We start from the raw sequence: 27,520 nt of genomic DNA on the forward strand, positions 1-27,520 counted from the left end.
AAAGTACTAATAGAAATTATTTAAACATATAATATTTATTTTTTTAAATAAACGAATATTTAGAAAATTTAGGGTTCATTTTTTAAATTAATATTAATTATATTAAAGAAAGGTTATCCACAAACTAAAATAAGTTTAAAAAAAAAAAAATCGATTAATAAATTCTTTGGAAAATATTTTAATTGATATGGGTGATTTGATTTATTAAAAATGATAACGCTTATGTAAGACGTTTTTGTTGACCAAATATTTTGCTGATTAGAAAATGATTTCTTTATATAATGTTTTAGAAGTGAATAAAATACAATTTTTCAGTATAACTATATTTTTTCTTCAAAAAATGTAGTACTTTTTTTTAAATATTAAATGCATTATTTCGATTTTTTTAATAGTATTAAATAACGGACAATATAATTATTATTTATGAATGGGTCAAACTACAAACTGAGAGGTTATTTTTGCATCTTTAAGACTCATTCTGATTTTCTGAAGGAGCGCTAAAAGGTGATATTCAGGTCGGAGTTAAAAGTAGTGTAATCGTAATTGTACGGAGAGTTGAGGAACGTATTCGTTGAACTTCTGGTATTGATTCAGGATACCAAAATGAGCAAAAAAATTCATATCGATATAAGTCCTATTTTATTTTATTTTCCTTGTAGACGCCTTTTTTGTGATTTTCAACGAAAAAATTATTTCTCAGGAACGGGTAAACCCATTTTCAAGTCTAAGACTAATGAATTATTGTAAAAAATAAAAAAAAATTAAAACATCACCTTTAAAAATTTCAAAGTGGCGGTCACCTTAATTTATTAATCTTCAATATCTTTGTAATTTACAAATCCTTGCAAAATTTTATTTAAATCCAATAAAATACCGTATTGAGCATTAAACTGCTTTTGATTAGAAGAAAAGTGACCAAAGGTCTTTTGCTTCTTTTTTATTTCATTTAATACAGATCAGAATCAAACTGATTTTTTTACAGAATGGAAAGTAAACAATATATACATTTGATTATCGTTGCCAAATAACCTTTACCGTTTTATTTTTTGTATTTTCTAGATATAAAGTAATTTTATATACAGGATGTCCCATATAAAACGCAACCCAACCTTATATTGGTAGGTATTGAAATAATAAAAAGGCATGTGTAAATGTAAATGTAATTTTTACTATTACCATCCATTACCTTACATTTAGAGTAAATGTTGGAAGTGGCCGCCATCTTCTTGAATACAAGCTTCAATTCTTTTTACAGCGTTTCTTGCAACTTTTTTCAAAGTTTGTGGCTGGATATTTAATACAGCATGTTCAATATTGACTTTCAATTGTTCAAGTGGTTTGTTGCTGTAGGCTTTTTCTTTGAGGTAACCCCGTAGAAAAAAATCCGCCGCAGTCAAATTTGGAGATCTTGGTGGCCACAAGCCTCGACCGATAACACGATTACCAAAGAATTCCTCGACGAAATCAGAAGTTGAATCTGCGTAGTGTGATGTCGCACCGTCATGTTGTAGCCAGCAGTGTCTGTCTTCCTCTTTCAAGAGTGCGATGAACTGAAATAAAATATCCTGATATCGTTCTGCATTAATGGTGTACTCGAAAAAAATAGGACCGATAATTTTTTTCCGCGATATCGCGCACCACACCCGACTTCTGCGGGTGTAATTGTTTTTCGTGATAAACGTGGGGATTTTCAGCGCTCCAAATTCTACTGTTTTGGCTGTTTACGTAGCCGTCCAAATGAAACCGTGCTTCATCTGTGAAAAATAACGAATCCGTAACATTAATTCCCTCACGCAGAAATCGACAGAACCGTTGACAATATTGTAGCCGTTTTTCTTTGTCGGGCTCAAGAATTCGATGAACCGTTTGAATGCGATAAGGACGTATTTTAATTGTTTGGTCGCCCGATGAACGGTTGATTTAGACAAATTAATTTCAGCAGACAAACGTCTGATCGATTTATCTGGCGAGGCGAGTAATCGGTCTTTGATTTCAGCGACTGTATCTGTATTCAACACTGACGCAGATCTTTTGTGTTCCTTGTTATTAACAGAACCGGTCTCTCCAAATTTTGCGACTAACCTTAATAGTGATGTTTTGTTAGGAACCGGTTTATCTGGGTACTTATGGCGAAACAAATCTTGCACTGCAACCGCTGATTTCGTACTGAAGTACGACTCGACAATGAAAACACGTTCATCTAGCGAAAACACTACCTTGTCTCTAGCTAGACACTGAACGTTATGATTGCATTGTTGTTACTATCGGTAATGTTCTACTGCGTCGCCGCGATGTTCAGATGTTAGACGAGTCCATTTCAGTAACAAGTAGGGGAGTAAGCTTGACTTTTGAAATTTCATGGATGAGTGATTGATGGGTTGCGTTTTATATGGGACAATCTGCATCTTTACACGAAATTTAATTTGAATAACATTAAGGTTTTACATGTAAAACATGTGATTTTACATGGTCTGGACTATTTTATTAGTTATTTAATAACATGAAAGCACATTTTTCATTAATAGCAGAGTTTAGTCTTATAGAAGCTTTTTAATTAAATAATAAACACAGATTTTTCAGATTCTACAGTAGGGTTTATCCAAAATATAACATTTTGATGGTTTATAAATATCCTGTGGATGAATGTTAAAAGAAAACATATAAATTATTACAAAATTGGAAGTTTTAAATAAAAGATTCCTAAACTAATAACAAGTTTTATTAGAAAATTAGTTACAATTAAAATTTAACAAAGAAAAATCATAAATATTCATTTTTTAATTACAATATTAACTTTATTTTACTGGTTTTCCTCAGCTTACTGTTTTATATATTTTTTTTATATCAAATCAAAATTATTTATAATAAAGTTATTACAAGTATTCTTAGTAATCTATTAAGTTAACTTTTTAGTAACAGAAAAAAAAAATGGCAGTATTACCTTCGGTCAGACACTTTAGTGGTTTGTCGCTATCAGACTAGAAAATGATAAAAAAAAAGAGGAAGGGTGGTGAAATGGAAAAAGATAGAAAAAGAGTATGAGATAGAAAATAGGGAGTAAGTGAGAGAGAACTTGTCACAGAGGAAAACTTTTTTAATCAAGCCTCAACTTGATAACAGTGATTAGCTTCGCTTAAATGAGCTGCAGCATCGTACCGAGTATTCTATAAAAGAAAACTTTTAGTCAGTATAATCCTTCCTTACAGACTATGTGAACAATATAATGGTTATCTGATTATAATTTTCTATTTTAATATTTAAAAAAAATAATAATAATAGTAATTTTTTTTGAATCGTAATATTCCATTAGCAAAAGAAAAGAAAAATGTAGTCATATATATATATATATATATATATATATATATATATATATATATATATATATATATATTTGTTTAGAAGTATTCACACATGCGAAACTAATGAAATGAGTAACTGGATATAGGGTAACCAACGGATGTCGAGAAGTGGACTTATTTCCCCTCCAGTAATTCAACTACCCCTTCCACTCGCCATTCCCAGTGCGTTATTGCCATATAGCCCAATGAATTGTCATTAACACACTGAATGGCCGTTTGGCGTATATGGTGAAGCGGTAACAGGAGAGGAGAATACCGTATTGCAGTGGTGCAAATAACAGGTGGAAAAATAATGGAATTTTGGGGCATAATGTCTGTAATGTCTTTTGTTCATCTAATATGAACGTACTCATTTACACGTGTCTCTTAGTTCACTAAAAAAACCTGTTTTCACTAAAAACAGTTATTATTCATAACTCTATTTCATGAAGATGTGTAATTACGTTGCCAATCGCAATAAAAGAAGTTTTCCAATTTAAACTTTTTTTTTTTTTTTTTTTTTGAGTAGTTATGTAAACATGACTACGGTAGATTATAAAGAAAGCTTTTATTACCTGAAACCGAAAACTGAAACTGATGAATTTTTCCATATTGTGTTTAATAATTGATCTTTTTTGTATCAATAATTGAGAAACATCGATCTTTTTGGATTGATCGATGTTTCTACTTAATAATATCGATCAATTAATTAGCCTCTAAATTTGATAACAATGGATGTGTAATTTTCTTAATAAACTTTCATCATAGCCAATTATTGGTCAATCTAATTTATAATTACACAGATTATAATTTTCTTACTGTAATTTAAGAAAAAAATACGTTTTTGTCAATATAATTCTTAGTACCGATATAATCAATACTATACTATCGATATATGGATAATATCGTAATAGCATGTTTGTTTTCGTATAGTTAAGCATCGAATTGTGTTCTTGATACTAATAATATCGATACGATATTTACGATTTTTACTTCCTTGTACGAAGTAAAAGAAGTATTGTGATCGCGAAAAATTTCGGTTTTCAGATTTCAAAGAAAATATCCATTTGGATCATCCATGGAACCATTTTGACGTCTGTATGTACGTATGTATGTTGGTATGTATCGTAATGCATCGACGTATGTATCGTAATTCAAAAACGATACGCCGTAGGATGTTAAAATTTTGAATTTACGACTGTTGTAAGATCTAGTTGTGCATCTCCCCTTTTGATTACAATAGACGAACCAAAGATGTCCAAAAAAATCCACAATCCATTTTTTTGGATTTTGGACGTTTTATTAACTGCAATAATAAACTCTCATTCTGAGCTTTTCAACGATTTATCATAAGTGGTACTTATTTTCATTGGTTTCGGAGTTATAGCCAAATAAAATTTTAATTAATTAAATATTTGGATCTTAGGGGAAGGCATATCAGACGAATCACACTTCATCTTCTTTTTTTTAACTTTTTTTTTTAATTTAAATATATTGATTTATTAATAATTATTAACCACTCATTGTAAAAAAAAATTACAATTAATAATAATTCAATAATAACAAAAAAAAAAGAAAAAAATATCAGTTTTTAATGAAAAACAATTTTAAGTACTTTTCATTTTAAATGAATGTGTAAATGTAATTTAATAGGCGTACAAGGAAGTTATGTGTTGTCCATATCAGATTTTTTTTTAATGTAGTAAGTTATGGGGGTGAATATCAGATAAAAATTTAATGAATTTTAATCATTTATAAATAATTTTTGAAAAAATGCTCGGATAACTCGAGAGGGCTAGTGTTGTTAAATACCACAAAGATATTCAGTCCGATAATAAGTAATTCTGCATTTCTAGCAGTTACAGGGAGGGTTAGATTCAAATATTCACTTTATTTCATGTGCAGAACTTTTGAAGGTAAGATTGTATATAATAATAATAATATAAACTCAAAATAAATCAATGCAAAAAAAAAAAATAAATATAACAAATAATAACCAATCATTATTTTTAAAATGTATTAAATAGCATACAATGATGAAAAAGTAAATATTGCAAAAAGAACTTTCACAATTTTTTTATTGAAGCGAAGCTTCTTAATCCAGGCTTCGGGATAGGGAGTCAAATGTGAATAACCGAGCGTCACGAAAATGAGTCACACGTCAGCTGTTTCTCCCACTACGGCTACTGCGTGTTATATTTAGGTACTAACATATCTGTATATAAATGGTAGATCTATTTCAATTACATTACTAAATTTAAAAGAGAAGAAAATCGTGCAGCAGAATTTTCAATATTTCAAACAAAAATTATATTACAAATATAACCTTAAAATTTGATATAACTATGACAAATAAAGGTGGTGAGATAAGTCTATGAATTTCAAATATTAGACATTTTTCAGCTGAATGTAACTGAGAAAACGGCATTGAATTGGATATGGCAGTTGTATACATTTTAACAAATAAAGAAATTAATGAAATAATAATGTTCGTTAAGAGAATACTAACAGAGTATAATAAACAAATTTCTCAATAGATAAGCTAAAACATTATGAATTACTACTTTGTCTGGTGACTTCAATGGTCACAATTTTTCTGATGAAAAATCAAAAGCATTTAAGCAGTTTCTTTTTGAAACATTCAATTTATCAATGAATAGTCAACTGGTGCAATCTACAACAAAATATGGCACAACCACTGGATGCTCTTTTTTCAAGATACTTAAACAAAATAGGGTCTCAAACATTTGTATCCTACTTCAGTTACCGCAAACCAATAATTACTGTGATGGAATGCGATGATTGAAATTCAGTGTTAAGTTTATATTTTTCTACGTTTTACGTAAATAAATAATAATTTTTTATATGTGTATTTCATTGTTAGTTCATATATCATTTGTGTGTATTGCGTATACATTATTTTGTACCATTAATTATTCATATAATATTGCCGAAGAAGAATGCTTTCGTAGTGTGTTCACGCACCGACGTAGAGTCGTTTTAATTTCTATGACTTTCCTTATTATGCAATTGATCTTTTAGTTCATTTGAAACTTCTTCAAATATTTCATGGCAATATAATGACTGCGCTTATAAAAAAAAATTCATTTATAATTTTTATAAAAATTAAGACTACTCAATTCTACGAATTGAGTTTAAAATAATAGTAATAATTATTATTATTATAATTTACTTTCTTCCAAAAAATAAGTTTGAATTATTATTGTAATTTTCTTTTTAATGGAAAATATTGAATATTTTCCTTTCATTTTTAGCAACGGTATCACGTTCAATAAATAATATAGTATTCTCTACTAGCTTTATATCAATTAAAATTATCTCATATAGTAATTTATTGTAACTTAAGCCTTCCTACGCGTATTTTGTGTTTCAAAGAGTGGCCCGTACAATTTTTTATTTAATTTAAAAGAAAAGTCAATCCTACTCCAAAAATTATCATGTATGTATTATATACTAATGACATACAAACATAAATATGTAAATTAGAACTGGATTACATAACATGGAAATGCTACAAACTTTCGTTTTTTTATAATAAAAAAAACTTTTATTTTAAATATGATTGTTTTATAACACTCTGTTGTCAAACGATTGTTACAGTTTTATTATAACACAATTCAATATAATAAAGGAAACATTAATTTATATTTTTAAACTGAGAAAATATAGCTTCTCAAAATTAAAAAATTTTTTTTTTCAGAAAAATATATGAGATTTTTTCTGTTAAACTTTGAATTAAATACAAGAAATATATAGGAAAAAAATTTCAACCAGAGCGAGGTGACTACCTTAGAAATATTTTTTACTTTCCCATCCAGATAGCGCTATAGCAAAATTATAGCTCTTGAAGGGAAAGTATTACTTTTGTAATTGGTCCAATTTGGGCCGAAATGCATATATGGTCGCAATGAGTAATAAATTACCGATACCTGATTATTTAGTACAGTTCAAATTTTAATTATAGAAAATATTCTATCGATATCCAATTAAAATTTAAATGACAATTTTAACTAACACGAAATGAAAATGAAGATTTTATAGATACTTTAATTATAGCGACAGTAGCTTTTACCTATTATTAAACAATAGTATCATTTTTTACACGCTTTTAATTAATACAAAATTCATATTCCAATTTTAATTTTCTTCTAGATCTAAAAATATACTGTATGTATTATTTATTTGAAACTGTTGAGACTGTATAAAAAGACCGTCAGAATGATATAATAAAATAATGAAATGCTTTTTAAATTAAAATGGTAAACTAAATTTAAAATACAACGTCAAAAGGTACTATAACGAAGTTTTACTGTTAAAAACATACAACTTTTATAACATTTTATAAATTTAACAAACTAATATAGTATGAATAAAATATCAGTTACTTTTACAAAAAAAAAAGTTTCTGAAACAATACGCCTGAAAAAATGAAATATAAAAAAAAACATTGAATTTTATACGTTATAAATAAATGAATTACCAAACGAACAAGTGCATTAGATCTTTAAATTAATAAATAATTATTAATCTATTTCATTAAATTAATCGAACACATGTAATGTTTAACAAAATGAAATGTTTTCCCAAATTACCAATCACTTATGACAGAAAAGAAATAAAACAAAGGATAACAAAAATGATTAAATACATGTGTGATATATATACAAAAACTGAAATATTTTACTTATTTTTATATATAAAATTTAACAATTATTTAATAAAATATGAAAGTTAAAAATATTTTTTACTTCGAAAAAAAGTTAGAAGGATTAATGAAAGATGATATCATTAATAAATTAAACAAAAAAATAATTTTTATTGGAAAATCTATAGTAGCTTACATCAATAAGTATATTTGATCAAGAGGATAGTCAGTAAAAAGTAGAAAGATTTTAAAATACATTATTACAAGTGAATATTAAAAAATTAACTGGGTTGATAATATGCAAAATGAAAATTTTTAAGACGAACTGGTGCAGAAAGAAGTTTGTAGAAGAACCTCGTAAAAATCTGGGCTGGTGGCCCAATTATTAAGAATTCAGGATTAATATGCAAGTCTTAAGATAAAAATAGTAAAGACAAATATTATTAGAACATATTAGACGTATCATTAGAACATGTGAGACGGATAATTCAGATCTAACACCAGATCTCAATCGGCACAAAAGAAATCTAAATACGGTTCATAAATAGGGGAAATGATTAGAAATGAAATGTTTGATTCTGTGTTTTTTTTTATCCCTACTCCCCTGGGCCGGACTTACAATCAAGTATAACTCAACCCAGGAGAGTGTCCATAAAACTCTTAACGGGCCTTCCTGTCTACGGCATTACGTCCGGTATGACAGGTCAGCCCGTCGGTTGGATCTTATCTTCTTGCCTGTCTCAAGCCGCCGAAGTGGGTAATCAGGCCCGACTATGTCGTTCCTGGGGCCCACCCATGAAGCCGGAACTCCCGGCTATGTGTTATATTTGGCTTCGGGGATGCCTCAAATGGAGACATCTCCGAAGGGGCATCCTCACCGGGACTCGGTCTTTTTCTACATGCGGGATCGGGAGTAATTGTATCTCATCACTATTGCCCATTCGTGCCAGCAAAGATGAATAGTAGTTCCGCAGGGGGCTGTCCTTCACCCCATGTCCCCTCGCAGGCACCTCAGTCTGCCCCCAAATACGGTAGTCGACCTCCCTCTGCCTTAAGATGTCAGCCACGAGCTTCTTTATCTCCTTCCGCTTGCCCAAGCCCACCAATATATATAGCCAACTGTAGCATCCAGCGTGATCCACCCCAAGTGAGACCCTCCTTCAATTCCGCCCATCTAGGGCAGCAATAAAATGTATGGGGATATCCAAGAGGCCACAGTAGATACAATTTTGGAACGTACGCCAAACCTGTGAAGATACACCCCAAAATCTCCTAATACCGACGCCTGGGGTACACCTCCTTGCAATTGGAATCGGACATCCCCCTCCTCCGTCGCCGTAGCAGATCTCATTCATGGAGAAAGTCATTGAATGCCGCCATCAAGTAAGAATTGATGTTCCTTTCCTTGAGCTACTCCTTCCTTGAGCACGATCCAATTCATTCCACCACTCTACGGAGCGCATCAACGGTCGATCTTCCCCTGACAAAACCGTACTGGGCTTGTGAAAAACCTCCAAAGTTCTCTAACTCAGCTCGAATCCTGTCTGCTAATAGTCGCTCGTATAACTTGCCTAAGGAAGGCAACAAATATATCGGCCGGTATCTCACGGCATGGCCAGCAGGCGTCGGTTTTGGAATTAGAAGGAGCCTGCCTTGCTTCCTCGATCTAGGAAAGCATCTCACCCCCAATGCCTTAGTCAGGACCTCTAGGACGAACCACGGAAGCGCACTGGTTAGCTCCTTCAATAGCACACCAGATACGCCATCCGGGCCCGGGTTCTTCTTCATATTAATCCTTGATGCTGCCCATCTCAGTTCGTCAATACCAAACCTCCTCTCTTCACTCTCAAAGTCTGCCCTCTGGTTAGTGTGTAACTCTGTATTGACCGATTAAGAACTCACTGCTTGGACAGCACAACGTTTAAAGACACTTGCCAAAATTTTCTAGATATCCGTAAATCACGAAGTTACCAGGATGTTTTAGATAAACTGATAAATTCATTCACAGTTATATTAAAAAATATGTTGTATTTTCAGTAATCCTTTTATATTTTAAAATAATGTTTATTATATATAGAAAGAATAATACGATTTTCTGTCTACTTTTCATAAAAAAAAAATGATTTTTAAAAGTTTTTATTTACTTTTTATTGACTGTATTTACATTAATTTTCTCAGAATTAAATTTTCTACAAGTTTTGTTACTAAATCTTTCACATTTATTAATCATTTAACAAAGCTGTTGTATTACAAACCTAAAGAAACTTGTTTTTCGCTATAGAATTTTGTGTTTTACGACGAATATCTTAAAAGCTACCAGAGTTACAATTCTGGGACCTATTTTCTCCTATTTCCCAGCCTAAATTACATAAGAAACCACCAATTCTACTTCTTAAATTGGATTTCAAAAATTAGAGTAGGACTTCTTTTTATTAGAAGAGCTGAAATCCGGGCGAAATCTTTCGCTAGCCGTAACTCTAAAACAAAGCGTTTCCAGACATATGCTTGTATGAACTGTTTTTAATTACTTTAACCAGTACAACTTGTAGTGAAAGTTTCTTCCTTTCTTAGTGGGGCACTGTATATCAGTTTTAATATTATGCATCACCTTAAACTACACGTCATTGGTTGACTTGGTTCTGATGGTTAATCGTTGTTATTGAACAAATTATAATTTGCAATTCGTAAGAAAAAGAATACCTAGCAGCAGAATGGTTAATTTTACCTATTAGTGACTGAAGTGTTATCTATATAGTTTTAGTATTTTATTTTGATATAAATGTTTTAAATTTTATAAAATTCAGAAAAAGCAAAACTTTTTATGAAAATATTTAACAAAGAAGTAAAGGAATAAAGATTAATTTTAAATATCATATCATATTCTGTTTCAAAAATAAAATTTACAAAATTATTTATCTATAATGATCTATTTCCAATTAGTGAATACAAGCTAATAAAACATCGAAATAGGGCAACAAGTCATATTTTATAAACTACATTTATAGTAAATAAACCACAAATAACTAAACTTATATGACAAACAGAAGAATATGCAACAGGAACTTTTAAATCTCTCTGAGTTATACAAAACATTCTAACAAAAAACAACCAAATAAACAAATACTAACAAAAAATAACCATAATTAAACAAAAAATAATAAATATAACCCAAACAACGAATAAATCCATATCCCCCAACTTTAATATAACACCAGCTAAAATCATAGAACCTGAAGTAGGGGCCTCTACATGAGCCCTAGGCAACCATAAATGAAAGTGAGTTGTTACTACTAAATGAAAGTGAGTTGTGTGTTGTATGAGTTGTTACTACCTAACCGATTAGCTTATACTAATTATCTTCTGTGATATTGAGAAATCTTGATTCAATCCATTTAAAAGTGTAATTGCTTTCAATTTGATTCAAGTAGCTTTATTATTTATCTTTGAGATAGCGGTTTAAAACCGGACAAAAGAATCATAAACTGTAAATTAGGCTCGTAACTTATTGTGAAGATAATCTCAATACAAAAATAAAGTAACTCGCTTAATAAAGTAACGAAAACAATAACTAATATTATTATAACTCAACCAAATTTTAAATGAAAATTTAAATTAATTTATTAAAGTAAAAAAATATATAAAAAAATAAGCTTGATGAGAATTATTTAAATTAGATTACTTTTTGTGACTGCATGTTTTATTAAAAGTTTGAAGGACAGATTTTTTTTATTCTAGAGTTTGTGTGGTGTATAAGGTGCCGTTCCCTTCAGCATCATTTTTTGCTCCATGAATATTAATGAAGCGCGCAAAAGTGTAATTAAATCTGTGACATGAATTCTATGTTATTATAAAATTTAAGTAAGCCGCATAACAAATAAATTGACTTTATTAAAACATAAATGAAATAAATATAAAATGAAATGAACTTACTTAATTTTAATTTCCTTTGATTATTTTAAATTATGTTTTGTAAGTAGATATAATTTTATTTTATAAAGAAATTTAATATCAGTTATTAAAAAAATATGATTAGTAAGACTGAATAAATTAATTTAATTGTAAAAAGAAAATTAAAACTTCTATTAATCAAAATCTTTTAATCGTAAAATTCATAATATGTAAAATTAACTTCATAAATAAAATTTATTAAATATTATCAAAAAAAAAAAAAAAAAAAAAATGACTTATTTTTATACTGAAAAGCGAAAAGATAAACTTTCTTATAAAATTTTAACTGTTTTTATCTTTTTTTTAAATCTTAACTTAGATGGAAAATAAAAAGCGCTCTGAACTCTGTAGTTAACGTCTAGCGGTGCTGTGTTGTGAAAAGAAATATCTGAGCAGTAATAATTTCATATTTTTATGTGCTGGAGGAAATACTATTTAATAAAGTAATACATACCGGTATATATATATATATATATAAATATTAGAAATTTCCATATTGTTTGTTTAGTTAAACAACTTTTGTTAAAAACTTAGGACATCTTTGTGGATCCGAATAATTCTTTTACTACGTTTATTAAATATTACAGAAGATTTCTGGTATAAATTGCCTTATTATTGGATAAATAGTATGGTGTAAAACAAATTTATTCCCACTTTACATTCATTTTTCTCTGAGCAGCATTTTGAGTCGCTGACTAAAAACGTTCTATAAGAGTGGTAATACACTGAATAACAACAACAATAGTAGTAATAATAATAATAATAATAATAATAGGTAAAGACAGATTAAAACCATCCAGCAGAATAAGGGGCAGAAAAAGAAAAATAATCCATAAGATAAAATTCTACAAAATCTATAAAACTACAACAACCCAATAATAATAATAGGGTAATTAAGAACAGAAAAGGACAATAAAACAGATAAAATAAATTGTTTAAAATAATCAAACGACACTGATGAGGCAGATAACTCAGTCCTTAGTCTCTCAAATAATCGATCGATTCAACAAATATATTTGCTAAATTTAGGTACCTTGTGACGGAAGAACATTCAAATGGCCTTCTTGTATAAAATAGTCGAAAAACGGTTATATTTTTCGTAAGAATCAACGCAGTCTCCTGAGTAGACAGTAAATTCCATGTAGATTATCCATGATGAAATTCAAATCCATGAAAGTTCGTCGATTTACAAGTGATTCGATACCAAGTTGCGTATTTAGAGCACCGTACGAACTGATATCTAATAGGCCAGTGAACCTCAATCAACGCCAAAAAAAGTTTTTCTTGACAGCTTCCTTCATATCGGGTGTAAATAATCTTTCACGCTTCCTGATAGTTGTACATTACTCGACATGTAGGACATTAAGGCATGGTACAGCAGGATACATATACGTATATTTTGAAATTATCGGCACATCGATATCTAAATTATCTCTAGCTACTTTGTCTCAAAAAAATTCAATCCCTCATCCGTGCAGTTGCACCTACGCACACATCCGGATCGGGGAACGTCATGGTGATTTGGATTTTTCGCTTAAGTCGGCCAACGGGACATAGGTATTGCTCAGGAACTCCCTATCGAGTATGGGTTGGGGATCCCTAGCTGTCCAAGATGGTTATGGTTGTGCTTTTCGGCTTGGCTGCTTTCAGCAAGATCGGGAGACATGACAGTGATTTTTGCCGTCGTCGGATGGAGTGCGGACAGGGAATGCCTACCCCTCCTCACGGTTGTGGAAACCAGGTTGAGGTGAACTGATATGAGCTTACTGTGCCGAAGTCTAGCACCGCTCAACCTAGTCAGTCACTTATGCCCTTGCCAGGAATTCTCCCATAGGTAAGTGTATTAAAGCCCTTACTGCCACATGCGACACCTGGGATGTCAGTATAGTGGGTCAGGAGTACCTGGTTCCCCGGCACGGGTTAAATCTGAGGTAGGCGGGTGCTGGGGGAACCCAGGCAGAATCAGTGATCAGGGGTATGTCTCTTCTTCACCCCCGCTCCTTGCGATATCTTGCCTGGCGAATCTGCTTGTATGGAAATTTCTACTTCCACATATTCTGTATTTTATTTCACATAAAACCCTCGTCCACGTGACGAGGATCTTTTTGTACGAGAATTTTGTGTTCGCAAGTGAAGCGAAGGAAGACGGTAGAGATTACGAATGTAGAAAAAGCGGATCGATCTAAGTTTCGACCGAAAGGCAGCGCTGTAGTATTAGAATATTTGGTTACCAGAAGGAAAGAAGCAGATTTTGGTAAATTCGACCAATAATGATAACGCGAGGCATCACTGAAGCGGCTGGAGGACCGGTAAAAGAGGTAATAAAGACGAATATTGGACTGTTTGCTGAAAGCGTTAACTATTTATAATCGTCATGGTTTTCAAGGTGAAGAAAATTGAGTTTTTGACATTGAGGTTACGCCGCATGGTACGCTAATTATCCCAAAGGTGTTGTTTTTGAAACGTCTTGCTGTATTGCAGCAAAGCGGAGATCGTCGAAGAGCTACATGAACAAGGAGTTGTGTGACGACAATTAAACACATGACGAAATAGAGAAGTTGTACCTTCCGCGTTGCATTTCCTTCGATAAAATTTCCGGACACTCGATAAATCGAAATATCCGGAAAAAATAAAGGTTTCATAGATTAGATGTATGTTAGTGGGTTAAATGTGTAAAGTTTCATTACGTCAGCAGTCGTTAAGTCGAATCTTTCAGCATTTGTAAATGTCTTATGTGGTCTAACAGCTTTACAACTCCTTTCTGTGTTATTTTTAATTGATCTATATGAATTTTTGTAAATTTCAACCCATGCTTAATATGGAGTCATGCATTTATAATAGGTTTTTAGTGTTTATTGTATTTTTTCTGCAGAATATAGAAAGTAAATATTACATTTCTAACCTTCTTATTGAGTGTTTTTGTCTGTGTTCTTTCTACTCGAGATGAAAGTCAGTAGTGTTTCCTAAGTAGTTAAGAGCTTTAATATTTGAAGATAATTTTATTTTTCACAACTTTCGTACGAAGCCAAATTATGCAATATTTTTAGCGATTGTTCCATAAATACTAAAAGGTTTTTTGTTAAATTGGTAAGATAATGTTTTATTTCTATCTGTGGATTTTGTAGAAAATTTAAGCAAAACCTATTTCCATTCGTTTACCATCTTCATTTATGACTATTTTTGTGTTTCTACTGGGTTAATGATGCAAGGAAAACCTGATTTGCTGCAACATTAATTTGCTTACAGAAAATGAGATTATTTTAACCATATAAAACAATTAAAAAAATTACAACTTAAATTAAAAAAATTAAGAAAAATAGAACTTTAAAATACTTTCTATGAAAGTATTATAAGTGTACGAAACACACACACCCACACATACATATATAAATATATGTGTGTGTCTCAAAAACGATTAGCTGTAGAATGTTGATTTTTGGATTTAGGACTGTTGTAACATCTAGTTGTGCACCTCCCCTTTTGTTTGCAATTGACTTGACAAAAAAGTCCAAAAAAAACCCAAAATCCAAGACATTTGGATTTTGTATTTTTTTTTTGTATTTTGGACTTTTTCTTAACTGCAGTAATCAGCCCTCATTCAGAGCTTTTCAACGATATATCTCATAAATAGTACTTATTTTCATTGCTTCCATAGTTATAGCCAAATAAAATTTTGATTAATGAAATATTTCGATCTTACAAGGGTAAGGCACATCGGTTCGAATCAGACTTCATCTCCTTTTTTATAACTATTTTTTATTTAAATTTAAATATATTGATTTATTAATAATTATTAACCTCTGATTGTAAAAAAAAGTTTTACAATAAATAATAATTCAATAATAACAATAAAAAAATCAGAAGTTATTAATAAAATAAATTTTAATGTACTATTAAAAATGTGTATATGTAATTTAATAGGCGTACAAGGAAGTCATGTGATCTCCATATTAAATTTTTATTATATCAAAAAACTGAAAACTAAATAATAAAAGGTCAATCAATAAAACTTGTGTAGACTTTTTGATTAAAATCGAAAAGTTTTACAATTTTTTAATATAAAATCATATATGATTAAAATCAATAGTGAAAAAAGCTATTTTTAATTAAATTTGATGATAAATAGATAATTTTTAATCTGTGAATGTCTTAGTTGTCGTCTTAAGAGGTGGTTAATTGTTAGATAATTTTTATGAGTTTATAAATTTTGGATGTATTTTTCAGCTCTTAGGCCAAAATTTATCGTTGAGATTTTAATATAATTGTGTAGTTTGTGACAAACAGCTGAAAATTGGTGAAGATTAGAAAAAAATTGACCTTATCTGTAGGGAATGAAAATATATTTAAAATTATTTTCATAAAAAATTGTTTAATTCATTCATCAAATTGTTTAAAATAATTGTTGGGTTATTTATTTTACACGCCGGAAACTTTGTAGTTACCGGCGTGTAAAATAATTACTTACTCGAGCTTTTTTATAATGAAAGATGATTTTTTTAGCATGTGATAAATACCAAGCTTTCCTGGGTTTCGAGCTTAGTTATTCTCAGATGAAATGTAGATAAACGTAGAAAGGTAAAAAACTACCTTTTTACCTGCACTACGGAAATCGTTTATGAGTTCATAATATTTGGTTAATAAGTTTTTTTTGTTTATTTGATATCTGGTCCAACGGTTATGTAGTCGTTTGATTTGTAATTTTTTTTATTTCTTGGTATTTCTACGAAATGAAAAATGAGATGCCTGCAACTGAAGTCTAACAAACTAAACGTCTATTCCAATACGAGTTTATATAAAAAAAAGGAAAACAAAAATTTTTACAGAAAGGTGGTTAAAAAGAAGGGGTAAACGGAGTATCACACAAATAGAATGAGAGTTAGAGCCGAGAGGAGAAAGAAAGAGTGAGAGAGTGGAATAGGGAGAGAGCGAGTGGGTAAGCTTAGTGAGCCTTCATCAAGGCCAGTAGGAGGGTTATGAGGGGTGTAGTACGGTAAGGAAGGGAAGAAGAGTAATGTCGGGTGACGTTGGAGGAGGATATATTGGGATGTAATGGGGTCAGTGGGAATGCCTCTATCGGGTCTGAAGCAGAGTGAATGTCACAGTTCCCCCTCGCTAACTATAGCCCTAGTTCACGTCCTGTAGGAATACTAAATCATCACTTAGTTTATTCAATGGGGAATCGAACTTATGCTTATGTTATTATGTAACATTTATTATACTACTTAAACTGTCTAAGAATAATAATCAAATTCTGAGTTTCACATTAGTAGGTATCTGCTTAAAAAAAAAAACAATGGAAGTATTTTTTAAGTTTAATATGCTAGAAAATTTTATATTGATATTGTACCAAGTTTATGTACTGTGTTTAAAATATCCTAGTTTACATCTCGAAAATTAAGGCGTAAAAGTCTTGTCTTAAAATTTAAACAATTCTACTGAATAACTGGGCTTCAGTTTACTATAATTTTTATTATATTATTCCGTTTTAAATCTCTTTCGGAATTTTAAGTTATGGAATATACCAAGTGCTCAAGCAGAAATGATCGTCCAGAGATTCCAGTCATATTTTCACGAACAATCTACGTATATACGAGGGCTATTCAGAAAGTAAGGAACGTTTCCACCTGACGCCGCCAGGCGCACGCCAATCGCGTATATATTGGTGTGCTCGTGCTCGGCACCTCAGTCATTGTCCAGCCGTGACAACGGGAACATCTCCGCACTGCCCGTTTTTTTTATATATCAATTTGAAATGTGTGCTGCAATCGAAAATCCCGCCAATTGTGATGTGCGGTCTGTGATTCGTTTTTTGTTGGCAAAAAACTTAAAACCAATAGAAATTCATCGGGAACTGTGTGAAGTGTACGGGAAAAACGTAATGAGTGAAAGTTCTGTCAGGAAGTGGTGTATTCAGTTTAAAAATGGCCGAACAAACGTTCACGATAAAGAGAAGAGTGGACGTCCGAGCATTGTGACTGACGATCTGGTCTCCAAAGTTGACGAAAAGATTCGTGAAAACCGCCGTTTCACAATAACTGAGCTTTCTCTATGTTTCCCACAAGTTTCACGGACTTTATTGTTTGAAATTGTTTCACAGAAGCTAGGCTACCACAAATTTTGTGCAAGATGGGTGCGTCACTGAGTGGTTGAGATCACAGGCGTCAGAATTCTATGACACAGAAATTTCAAAGCTTGTCCACCGCTATGATAAGTGCCTGAATTTGTATGGTGATTATGTTGAAAAGTAGTATTTGAGTGCCTCTTTCACATATATATAATAAAAAGTTTTTCTTGTACTTGGTTTTTTTAAAATTCCAAAACGTTCCTTACTTTCTGAATAGCCCTCGTATTTATCAAGGATTAAAAAAACATGCTCTAAACAGATGAAGTAACATGCTAAGTAACATAATTATATTTATCTGCGAAAAATATAAAGACACTATGAGAAGTGCACGTAGATCATTTACACATCAATATGCTGAACAATAACAGTACGATATGACACTTTCAGCAATGTCATCCAAACGACTTATTTTAACAAGATTTAACAGAAAAAATTGACCATTTAGTAATAATTTAGGGAATTACCGAAGGGTTCATCTCAATCAATATCTATTCATTTTAATCTGTTTTTTGTTCTGAAGTGAAGAGATTTTATAAAGTGCAAAAAGTATGTCATATTTTTGAAAGGTGATTTTTCATCGTTGTGTAATATTTCTAAGTATTAATCTTGTCAGCAATTGAGTGGACATCTCATTAGTCCAATTAATTATCTAAAAGTACCTAATTTTTATACTTATACGTTGTTCTGTTTATTAGTACTACTTCCTTGTACGAAGTAAACGAACTATTGTGATCGCGAAAAATGTTGCGATTTCAATGGTAATATCCATTTTAACCATCTCTGATTCCATTTATAATATTTTTGGCATGACATCTGTACGTACGTATCTCGCATAACTCAAAAACAATTAGCCATAGAATGTTGAAATCTTGGATTAAAGATTGTTGTAACATCTAGTTGTGCACCTCCCCTTTTGATTACAATCGACTCAACCAAAACTTAAAAAAAAGCCCAAAATCAAAATTTTTTGAATTTTGGACTTTTTCAACTGCAATAATAAGCCCTCATTGAAAGCTTTTCAACGATATATCATAAGTGGTACTTATTTTCATTGGTTTCATAGTTATTGCCAAATAAAATTTTGATTAATGAAATATTTTATCTTACAAGGAGAAGGCACATCGGTTCGTATCCGACTTCTTATTTTTTTACTTTAAATATATTGGTTTATTAATAATTATTAACATCTGACTGTAAAAAAGTTTTACAATTAATAATAATTCGATAATAATAAAAGAAAAATATGAAAAATGGAATAGAATTTTATGTAATTTTCATTAAAAAAATTGTGTATATGTAATTAAATAGGCTTAAAAGGAAGTCATATGATGTTCATATCAGATTTTCTTCTGTTTTGAGGTATGAAATAAAATTACCCGAAAATTATTTGCAGTTTTTACATGAATTTTAGTTCATATATACATATGTTTTGTTTTTTCGTATAAATCATAAATAAAAATAATACATAGAAGTTTTGTAGATAGTAAGATCCTTATAAATTACTAGCAATGACGTCGCGGCTTCGCTCGCGCTTATGATTATCATGTTTCTCGTCGTGATGAGGGGAAATTTAACCAGTCAGGGTTCCCGTCTAGCCAGACCCCTATATTCATTAAATTCATGCTTGTGAGAATAATAATGATAAAATAACTTAAAAGGATTGTAATAACTAATTTTTTATTTGTTTGATTTAGAGTTTGAGATAGAAGTAGGCCTAAAATATTGAGTAAAAAAGGGTTTTAACTCTAATGAATTCAAATGTTATATCATAATTAAAAGTATCCTTTGACAAATTTTTATTTAGGTAAATAGATAACATATAAGAGAGATTTGTTAATGACCACAATCACATTCACTATAAAAAAATTGTTTAATTTAAATTTAAGCTAAGAAATCGTAAAAGGTCAAGAAATTCCAAAAATCTAATAACTCATTTGTAGGACTTTTCCGTCACTGTGTGTATTTTTGATACACGGCTTACAAACACAACTTAATTTAAAATATTATTTATTTTATTTAAATATAATATTTTTTCGTTTACTTAATTCAATGATTCTAACTAAAGTGTGCGCGCATACCGTGTATAATTCACGCGGGTGTGGCGGTATTAGCGGTGAAGGTCAGCACTAACTAACGTAATTTCACATGTTACATAGAACAAATTTAGCTTGTACGGTCGGGAGACTGGAGTAGCTGCTAGGCTTAACGCACCAGGTACCGCGACAACCGGGCGATCGAGTTCGAGACTCAGCCAGACCGAGTTACATTATTTACACTTTAAATGTTATTCATTTATTTCATTCTACCGCTCATCTGTAACATCACAACATAGCAGAGGACTAAAACAACATTTTTTGGGTTGGAGTTGCAATTTTACAAAAATAATTTTTTGCAGATATTGTTATTTTTTAATTGTTAACAAATGTGCCTTAATTAGGCGAAATCACTAAATACTGAGCGTAATCTTGCCCTACAGCCTAACCCCCTTGACCATTTAAGTTGAAAATTTAATGGCATCAATGGCCCATACATAGAAGTAATCTGACCAAGTTTAGTCAAAATCGGTCCAGTAGTTTTGGAGGTATAAGGTGGAGTCAAACTCCAAACACACACTCAGGTACATACTAACATTAACATCCGGAAAATTTCCAGCCGGTTTTTTGGGTTCCTTATGTGTCTAAAAGTCAAAATTCGGTGAAAACTGCATATGGACAAACTGGATCGATTACAATACTTCCCCTTCTAGAGCTATAGCACAAGACAGAGAAGTAAAATAAATTACTTTCATTAAAATTTATGGTTTTTTGATAGTTTAACTTCGAATTAACTTTTAAATTTAGATATTGTTGAATATTTAAAAAATCTGACAATAAAAATGTTATACTTTCTTGGCATTAATTGTTTATTCTTATATTAAGATTTTTTTTTAATGGAAAAATAATACATGGAAGATTTAAAAAATTAAAAAAATCGTTATTTACACTTCTTACAAAAATGAATAACGACCGAAAGTTTTATTCATTTGTTTCATAATTAAATTTCAAGAAACTTTAGTTATTTACGGTAATAAAATTAGTTAATCTGTTTTAAAATCATTTAGATTGTAACTTTATTCATTGTTTTAAATCTCATTTATGATTATTTTTTAATCATATATAAATATTATTAGAATAATATCGTAAATACAGTCTTTCTTTCATGTACAATATAATTGTAAAAAATAAAACAAAAAACCATGAAAAAATAATCAAATGCTTTACATGAAAAACATTTCGTTATTAGTGTCTTAAAAGGACGCACATTTTTTATGCAGTCAAAACAATTTAATTTTTGCTTCAATCTAAAAATTAAAAATAAAGTACGTGAAAAGCTTATATAATTAAATTTTATTCTACGTCATGTTCTGTTGATAGAATGTTAAGAGAAGTTAAATCAAACTAAAAAGAAGGAAAAAAAGTACAGCACCGAAAAGTTTTCTACTTTTAAGATCGTTCTCGTTTTCGATGAAAGGTTTGATGTAAAGTCATCGCATAAAAGTACAACATTTCATTCTAAATTCTTGTAAAAACAAACAAGTAAAACTTCACAAGTTTCATCCAGTATAAATGATCCTTTAAACTGCAATAAAATGTTAATGTAAAAGTGAAAGTTTTAATGTTCATTGAACTTATATTATGGTGTACAGATGTGAGAGGAATTATGGAGAAGAACTAATCAGTAAGGACTTATTTGATTAGTTTACTAAGGACATTTTTTTTTTTTTACTTTAACGTAATTGGTTACAATATTTTCTGTGCATCGACTGTTTAGAGTTGAATTAATTCCATGAGTTACCGGAAACTAAATCTTAATGATTTTAAATATTCAAAAATAAATCTCAAGAGCTAAGCAATGAAGTAGTACAGATATCGTATAAAATATGCAATGCTGTGCTGGTCGTTACGTAATATCACTATATAGTTTCTTGGAGACTTAAATAAAAACTTGATTTCTTGTAACGGTCGTTGCATGAATTGCTGGAACTTTTTAAATCCAAACAAATAAAATGCTTGTAATTAAATTCTGCTATAACCTTTAAAAAAAAATTTAATTTGGTAAATTTAACCAAAATAAAATCTTGCCTTAAATTATAACAAAATAAAAAAAATACCTTAAAAATTTTGAATCCATAATAATTTACTAGTTAAATAATTGAAAAATATGTACATATTAAATGTATACAAGTAATATATTTTAATTTATAAAACTAACCATTCACGCATAATTTTACACTTTCCTGTTATCATAGCTCTAGAGTGCTATGCTGCAAGAAGGAAAGTATCAGTCAAAAAGTGGAGTATGGGCTTTATTTCAACATTTCATGACGCATGGATCCCAAAAAACGAAAAAAAATGGGGGGTTGTATTCGTACGTACATATGTACGTGATTGGCGTGTTTAAAGTTTAATAAATTTTGACTGGATAAACCGATTTTGATGAAATTTTGTATAATGACTCCTACATGTGGGGCAATTTATTGATAAATTTTTTTTTTCGATGGCAGGATTGCGTTTAAGATATGTTCAGGTTCAAAAGTACCTCGGGGTGTTTCTTGATGAGAAACTGCAATTTAAGAACTTCAATACGTCGTGAGGGCCTGCATGCCTTCTTCGGTATTAGACGTGTGGTCAATCCTAATTGGAGTCTTAACTAAGGCGTGTGCGAGGCTATTATGCTATACGCAACGCCTGTTTCGGCGGACAGGCTAATATATAAAAGTTATTGGGACATATTATTAAGGGCTCAACGCCTAATATTGTTAACGGTAACGGGTGGTTACCGTACTATTTCACGGGAGGCAGTCTTGGTGATTCCGGGCGTGAAACCGATAGACTTGATTGCATCTGAGAAGCAGCAGCGGTATGTTACTAAGAAGTCCGGCGAGTTGACTTCGGATAAAGTTCGAGAAATTGAACAACACAGCAATGCTTTGTGGCAGGCCAAATGGAATGAGACAGATGGTGGGCGTTATACGCATGATCTCTCTCCAAATGTTGTCGATTTGCGGGACGCCTCATGGGTGCACTCTAATAAATATGTGACGCAATTTCTTTCCGGCCATGGTGCTTTTAGGGACAGACTACAGAAATTCGGCCTGGTCCTCAGTGTGGAGAATTGGACGACACCTATCATGTTCTTTATGAGTGCTCGAAATACGAGTTAACGCGTACGGAGACCATCCGTCGGCTTGATCTTTCCGGGTCGGCATTGGATCTCCGTGTAAACTGGAGAAGCCAGGCCGAATGGGTAATAGTGGAGAGTTTTGTAGTATACTTAGCAAAGGAAAGGATTGCTGAGGGGGATCTAGAGCTCTGCTTGGATTTCTCTTTTATTCTATTTTTGTTGATGTTTGGTTTTATAAATTATGTTTTTGTTGTTCTTGTCCTTGTTTTGTTTGCTTTCAATGTTACTGTGTTGTTATTGTTCCATGTAATATTTTTATGTTTCGTGTTGTGTGTTGAACTCACTTTTGCCTTCTACGGGTAGGTAGTTCAATTCCTTTGTTAGTTAGGCATTTTCAGTCTTGCTTAAGACTCGGTGAGCTGTGTGAGATTGTTTTGAGTTCATTAATTAGTAGTACTCCGATGGGAATGTCAGTCGTGGTATTCGCATCGCTAGCATCCTGGTCGAGGCGGACTAGAATATGTCAAAAGCCGAGGTTACGAAGATGACCTCCGGTAAAGCCCATAAAGGCACGGAATGGAGGGGAGGTGGAGGGTGTCTTCCCTTACGGAGTCATGATGATAAAATTTTGTAGTCAACATTTCCAGGGGTTAGATTTGGGATCAATTTTCTCAAAAGATTGCAAATATAACCCCACTTTAAGCTCAGTAAATGCGTGCTTATTTATCTTACAGATTTTAGGAAATATTTTGCCCCGAATTCCCTCTTCGCTAAAAATCAAAAAAAAGTTATCTTTTTATTTATTGCATATTTTTTAACCGATTTTTTTTTTTTTAGGCGTAATGGTAACATGTAATCAAAAGAAATACTTTAGGATAATATTGGAGTTGGGGAAGCCGAACAAAATGTAAAAATATCGAGTTTTTGAATTTTTAAAACTCTTTTAGCTTACTTAAACTTTTTCTAACAATATTCCAATAAAATTTCATTACATTCACCCCCTCCTCCAGAAAATTAAATCTTAGGTAACTGTTTATTGGATGCAAATTTTTCAGTGGATTTTTTAAAATTTCTTCCATCTAACATAGCAAACGTAGAAAAATGAAAAAAAGATTATTGGAAGGTGATTTTCGAGATGGGGAATAGAAAAAGTAAATAATACCGAATTTTTAAAATTAATAGATTTTTTTGGTTTATTTAAATATATAATGGTAATTTTAGAATAAAATTTCATCATAAGTTATCTCCACCCCAAAAAAGGAGTCTTAGTTAACTTTTCCATTTATTTTTTTTCCACTATATATGAATAAATAATGCCAGAAAAGTATTACAGCTTTGTTTTTAACTTTTTTAATTTTGATGAAAACATATTCCTATGGGTGTATTTTCAAAAAAAAAAAATCAATGATTCATTTCATTTCCTAAATTTTTTACAATAAACTGAGACAAGTTTACTTTCTCTCAAAAAGCAATCTTAGAATGATTCAACAACAGATTTTTTGGATATCTAGAATACCGTATTTTAAACATTTGCAAGAAGTTTAAAAAAAAAATAATTCCTTTATTATGTAAAATTTCATGATGTCAAATTTTGAAACAATTTAAATGATTTTAATACAATTATTTTTATTGAAGCAATAACAATTTTATAGATATTTTCAGTATTGTTGGGAATTTTCTAATAATTACTGAAAAAACTAAGAAGAATTATACAATATACATTTTAAAATAAAATTTAGTAATGACTGGATTGCGAGGAGCACTGAGATTCTTATTAAATCTATCATATTAGATAAAGTGATACGTTATAATGAAAATCTTCTAGAAAGACATGATAAAAGTTCAATTTATTTAGCCGTAAATCTACCGGCCAATATCGACGAAGTAAGAAAATTGAAGCATCACCTTGTCTAGGATTAGTGTTTATATATTAAAGTACTTTTTATTAATAATAAATATTAATAATTTTTAATTGGTTTAAATAAATTTTTATTCTGATTGGAACGTACAAGTAAATAATATAGATAATGTCAATATAAGATAAATTAAAAATATAAAAACAAATTGTAGGATAAAAAAATTTTATTTCATTAGACACACGGCCGAAGTGAAAACTTCTATGACGATCTTAATCTTCTCAAAGTAATATATATACGTATATATATATATTACATTAATGATTTAATATTGATACTAAAGATGGACGAAGCAGGAGCGATATAAAATGCCAAATAGCACAAGCTAAACGAGCCTTCAGTAAGAAATATAATTTATTTACATCAAAAATTAATTTAAATGTCAGGAAAAAATTTTTGAAAGTGTATGTTTGGAGTGTCGCTTTATATGGAAGTGAAACTTGGACAATCGGAGTATCTGAGAAGAAAAGGTTAGAAGCTTTTGAAATGTGGTGCTATAGGAGAATGTTAAAAATCAGATGGTGGATAAAGTGACAAATGAAGAGGTATTGCGGCAAATAGATGAAGAAAGAAGCATTTGGAAAAATATAGTTAAAAGAAGAGACAGACTTATATGCCACATACTAAGGCATCCTGGAATATTCGCTTTAATATTTGAAGGACAGGTAGAAGGAAAAAATTGTGTAGGCAGGCCACGTTTGGAATATGTAAAACAAATGTTAGGGATGTAGGATGTAGAGGGTATACTGAAATGAAACGACTAGCACTAGATAGGGAATCTTGGAGAGCTGCATCAAACCAGTCAAATGACTGAGGAGAAAAAAAAAAGATTTAATATTATGGGTGTTATTATTTGGACGAATCAGCTACAAGGCATATATTAATTTTATATATATAGATAAAATATTTATTTCCACTCGTATAATCATTAGATTTACAATGTGTGTACTTATATATATATAAATATATGTTTGTGTGTGGGTGTGTGTGTGTGTGTGTGTGTATGTGTGTGTGTGTGTGTGTGTGTGTGTGTGTGTGTGTGTGTGTGTGTGTGTGTGTGTGTGTATCAATTATTCTGTAAAACCTAGCTTTGGTTGAATTTTTTAATAATTTCTTCGATATTATCATAATCTAAGAATGAAAAAAATTGACTTCTGTTAACTAAAATATAAGATAAATACTTTCGATTTATATCTAAATTTAATAGTTAAATAAATTTAACCAACTACTTCATTACTACTTAATAAAGCTATTTTTAAGGTTTCTGCAACTAAACTGTACCTTAACATATAATATAGATACATTATATGTTAAGTATATTATATATATATATATATATATATATATATATATATATATATATATATGTACGGAGTGCACAAAATTGTGCGTAATGTAAAGTATGTGTCGACATAAACTACTGTGTTCCATACGTGCGAGAAATACATAAATTTACTTACATACACAATCTGAATTACTCTTCAATAATATTTTTTAGTATTAGAACGATGATGCACTAAACGTATACACTGAAAGATAAGTACAGTGGTTACACGAATAATTACATGTACACCGAACAAATATAAATATATTTAACGTAAAACGATAAACAGCCAAGCACAGAAGCTACGCACAACTGAATGTTTCTCTCTTGCTCGGATAAAATCGGTTCCCCCGAATTTACACGAATGAGCTTATTACAACAAAACCTAGCCGACTCGTTTCACCTCGCAGCCGACAACAGATAAGACTTATTGTTCAGTTCTTAGTAGAATGTCTCCCTCACTCGTATCGTATTCTATTTTGATTAGTATTATCTAAAAATTCATTGACAGAGTAATATTGTTTCCATATTAGAAAATATTTTGATCGTATTGTAAATAGATTTGTTTAACGATTTTTCAAATTATTAAGTAGTAATTTTATATTTAATTAACAGTTATTTTGTTTATTGTAAAATTTACATTTATTTTTTTTTTCCGTTGTGATGTATCGTATTCATATTAGTTTTATTTTATTGGCGAATATAACTAGAACAGCTATATTAAAGGGGGAAGTATGGCGATCATATCAAAATTGGGGTATCAAATTTTTCTTTAAATCTTTACGTTTTAGACTAATTTATCTAAACCAAAATGACATATATTCTATACGTATATGTATATTCTATACGTATGTATGTTTGTCGAACTGCTTTTGGTCTTGTACCTCAGGATTGACCAAACCAACTTTCTTAAAATTTCCTCAAATATTTCTATACATAGTGTTCTGAGATGTACACTCCGAATTTCAGTTATTGATAAAATTTTGCCTGTTCTTATCTTCTCCACTAAATGTAATAAAAATTATTAATGATAAATTAATA

At 30.6% G+C, this 27,520-nt stretch overlaps 1 long non-coding RNA gene across 1 annotated transcript in view; it reads right to left on the minus strand.

Annotated features, from left to right (window-relative positions):
- The window catches only part of LOC142327604 (uncharacterized), a 571,970-nt gene that overhangs the window by 118,062 nt on the left and 426,388 nt on the right, over positions 1–27,520 (minus strand). The gene's annotated exons all lie outside the window — the stretch shown is intronic.

The sequence above is a fragment of the Lycorma delicatula genome, chromosome 7 (genome assembly GCF_047948215.1).
Source record: "Lycorma delicatula isolate Av1 chromosome 7, ASM4794821v1, whole genome shotgun sequence".
In the NCBI taxonomy this organism is placed as follows: Eukaryota; Metazoa; Arthropoda; class Insecta; order Hemiptera; family Fulgoridae; genus Lycorma; species Lycorma delicatula.